The sequence below is a fragment of the Malurus melanocephalus genome, unplaced genomic scaffold, assembly GCF_030028575.1.
Source record: "Malurus melanocephalus ecotype Western Australia unplaced genomic scaffold, MMel_1.1 scaffold_616, whole genome shotgun sequence".
NCBI classification, from domain to species: domain Eukaryota; kingdom Metazoa; phylum Chordata; class Aves; order Passeriformes; family Maluridae; genus Malurus; species Malurus melanocephalus.
Window position 1 is genome coordinate 9,374 of NW_026623848.1, and position 4,033 is coordinate 13,406.

At 62.3% G+C, this 4,033-nt stretch overlaps 1 protein-coding gene across 1 annotated transcript in view; it reads left to right on the forward strand.

The window, feature by feature from the left end:
• The first annotated feature begins 888 nt into the window (after positions 1-888).
• RPL38 (ribosomal protein L38) overlaps positions 889-4,033 on the forward strand; it is a 135,662-nt gene continuing 132,517 nt past the window's right edge. The window contains exon 1 of the mRNA XM_057383212.1: positions 889-894. The gene's annotated coding sequence lies outside the window, so the exon portion shown is untranslated. The remainder of the gene's footprint in view (positions 895-4,033) is intronic.

Sequence of the window (4,033 nt, forward strand, 5' to 3'; positions counted from 1 at the left end):
GCCCTGCCTGTCCCCGCAGTGTCACAGCCCTGCCTGTCCCCTCACTGTCACAGCCCTGCCTGTCCCCCGATGTCACAGCCCTGCCTGTCCCCCATGTCACAGCCCTGCCTGTCCCCTCACTGTCACAGCCCTGCCTGTCCCCCCAGCTCAGCCCCGGGCAGGAGGGTTGGGAGCTTTCCCGGGGCCCCTGCTGGAGCCAGAGCCCCTAAAATGCATTTTAAACAACAAAAAGCACTCAAATCTTGTGCAATTTCTCATTCAGGTGAACGAGACATTCCAAGGGGCAGCCAAGACCCAAATCCCTTGGGATATTTTTTGCCATAAAACTGTTTTGTGATGTCTGGGGGAGAGAGGCACATCCTGCAGGGATGGCATCGGCACAGCGAGTGTCCCTGTGTCCCCGCCGTGTCCCCTCCGTGCAGGCTGGGCTCACGGCCGGGCTCTTTCCCAACCCAAATCCATCTGTGTCAGGCTGGGGCGGCGGCTGGAGCCAGCCTGGGCRGCAGTGGGGACATCAGGGCTGTCCCCAAGGACAGGACGGGCAGGGGAGCAGCGGCAGTGCCAACCGGGGGTACTGTCCCGTCACCCAAAGGAACGGTGCCATCCTTGTCCCCCGGCCTCGGGCTGGCCCTGAGGGACACGAGGGACCCTCGGCGGGGYTTGGGGACCGCGGAGTGGCAGCAGCTGCTCGGAGCAGGAGGGACCGGCAGCGGCGGCGGATCGGGGCGTGCTGTCACCAGCGCTGACATTTCCAGCTGGAACAAAGCCCGSCTGCCAAAGCCAGACTGTTCAGCCCCGATTTAATGCGCAGGACCCTCCAACGAGCCAGGCGCGGGCAGGAGCCGGGATTTCGGGCCGYGGCTGCCAAAGGCTCATTAGTGTCAGCGGCTCCGGGCGGTGATTCACCGCGAAGGCGAGCGGCGGCTCTGGCCGAGCCCTGCCCCGGCCCCTCCAGAGATCAATAAACCAATTACGGAGGCAAATAACGGCCGGGCGAGAAGGGGAGGGAGGGAAAGGGAGGAAAGAACAGGCTGGGGGGAGGTCTGGAAGCGGCAGGAGCCGGAGCGGGGCGCGGTGGTCCCATGGGAGACCCCCACCCCAGCGGGGCTGCGGAGAGACCCGGATCCCGGGGGAGAGTCTGGACACTGCCCTGGACATTGCCCGGATCCCGGAGGGTCTGGACACTGCCCTGGACACTGCCCTGAATCCCGGGGGAGGGTCTGGACACTGCCCTGGACACTGCCCTGGATCCCGGGGGAGGGTCTGGACACTGCCCTGGACACTGCCCTGGATCCCGGGGGTCTGGACACTGCCCTGGATCCAGGAGGGTCTGGACACTGCCCTGGACACTGCCCTGGATCCCACTGCCCTGGACACTGCCCTGATCCAGGAGGGTCTGGACACTGCCCTGGACACTGCCCTGGATCCCGGGGATCTGGACGTTTCCCGGTATCCCGGGGGTCTGGACACTGCCCGGATCCCGGAGGATTCGGACGTTTCCCGGTATCCCGAGGGTCTGGACACTGCCCCGAACGCTGCCCCGGGCACAGGTGACAATGCCAGCCTCTCTCCCTCGCCATCCATCCATCAGCGCTGCAGCCGCTCTCGATCAGATCTGGCAGGCAGCAGGCGGGTCGTGCCGCGCCTCGGGGTGCGGGGACGCGGCCCAGACTGTTTGTCTGGCTAATTAGCGGAGAGCAAATCCTCCCCGCGACCCGGGCATCTCTGAAACGCGGCCAGGCCGCCTCCAGGCAGCAATCAGCGGAGCCACCAGAGCCGCCCGGGGCTGCTGGGCTGCGGCTGCGAAGGGAAAAGGCTGGGAAAGGGCAGTGCCAGCYCGAGTGTCCCTGGGAGAGAAACACCGCGGTCATCCCTGCCTGGCCTTGTCCCCACGGCAGCGGGGGACAGCGGGGTCCCTCCCAGAGCAATGCTGGGGCTGCTCCAGCACGGACACAGAGCTGTTCAAATCAGCTCTCCAAAGAGATCCTGATCCTCAGGGATCCTCGGGTTCGCTGCATTCGGGACCAAACCCTTCCCCTGCTGAAKCTGGGGAACAGCAGCTGCYCCCCAGTGCCCCCAGTRMCCCTCCAGCACAGCACAGCCCAGTTCAACACAGCCTCCCTCCCTCCTGCACACTGCCAGGGACCTCCTGCCCCCATTCCATGGATCCAGGAGAAAGAGCAGCTCACCCTACCCCTCCCTTGGCATCCCAGCCCCAGCTCCTTACAACACGCATTTCCAGGACAGGGGTCGAGAGCGCCGCGTTCCACAGGGACTCTTGCGGAACAGCTGGGAGGGGATGGCAGGAAACTTGGAAAGGCTTTAAAAACCTCTCCGCGGTCACGTAACCCCCGTGCCCCTCTCCCAGGGGTGATTTCGGCCGTGTGGGAAGGGGCTCTGCGTTCCTCCCGTCTCCAGCCCTGCCAGTAAATTGCTTTTCAGCGCAGGGGACGCTTCCCAGGCAAAAGGACAAAGAGGAGTTTATCTGCCAGCACCAAACCAGCTGCTGGGTACAGCGTCCCTCGGAACCAGGGACCACCCAGGGACACCGAGCAGACTCTACACTAGGCTTTAATTCAACCCTAAATCTAAGCAGAATGGAAAAAAAAATCCCTTCAAAAGGCTCAAGGATGGCTTTTTGACTCAGCCAGCTGCTGCTGCCCTCCTCCTGGACGCAGATCAGCTCCGATCAGCTCCTCAATACCCACCAGGCCATCATTTCATTAGTTTTATGGGGTTTTTAATGAAGATCAGATCTGGGTTCAGCCAGGCGAGCTCTCTGGCTGGATTTCCTCAGCTCCCCGGGTTCCCACGGAGGTGGAAGCGAAAGGCAGGGAGAGGTTGGAGCCCCAGTGCCCCACAGGCAGCCCCAGCCAGCTGGAAATATCCCTGTGCTCACCCTGCCCCGCTGATCCAGCCCTCTGGGCTCTCTCCAATTGTGGTGGCCTCGGGGCCAGGCCTTGGTGACCAAAGAACCCAAGGGAGGGATACGACAGAGTCACCTGTGCCAGGGAGAAATCCAAAGAGGCAGAGCAGGGAACGCACACAGCGCGGCTGTTCCGTGCTCGTCCCATTGTCCACGGTCAGGACATCGCTCCGGGCCACGGGAACCAGCCAGGAGAGGATAAAACAACCCTGAAAAGGTCACAAAGCATCGAAATTCTCTCCGGAAGGCACCTGCAGCCGCGCCGCCCCGAGCAGCGTTCTGGGGACTGACATTCCTCGGGACACCCCAATGGGCAGCACCCCGGGGAGATCCGATCCCCGCTCACTCAGCCAAACCCTCTCCCTGCCACCCTCCCTCCTCTCCCACTATTACCGGGACATTAATTCCCGCACCATCTACAGCAGAAGCAGCTTTTTCCTGCCTCCTAAAGATTAATGAGGCTGATAACGACTGTGCCGGTGCTCCAGGACCTGATGTCTTTAGATCCGCCTTGGGAAGTGGATGGCGAAGTGCAAACGAGGAGCTCCCGGCTGCACTCAGCAGCCTCGGCGCGGGGCTCTTTGTTCACAGTCACTCTTAATTTCCTGCTTTCTATTGTCTCCTGGACAAGCGATGGAAAGAGGGGCAGGAGCAGAGATTATTTAATTGCTCTCAAGATCACARGCAACCCCGAGCAGAGGTTACCTGCCCCGAACCTCTCCTTTTTGATCTTCCTGCCCCAGGGAGAGGCTGTGGCAAGAGCCACCTGTACTGTACAAGTCCCCAGAGGCCCCAAATATTTTGGTGTCGCCTTCCAACATCCCCCAGATGGGAGGACCAGCAAGGACCAGCCTGGGCTTGCCTTTGGAGGCAAGGTGCAAACTCCTGGGGTCGAGGCATTCCCAGCGTTCCGGGGAGATTTTGGGACTCTCAGGCGCCTCTTGGGTCACCCCGCATTGGGGTCAGARCGCGGCCATCGCTCTGCCACCTCCCTGTCCATCTCCTGGTGGCCCTGGAACAGCACGAGGTGCTGGAACCAAAACGTCGCTGGGCAGTGGGGTGGAAGGGCTGGAGGCAGGGTGGGCAGAGCAGGAGAGGGAACGCAGG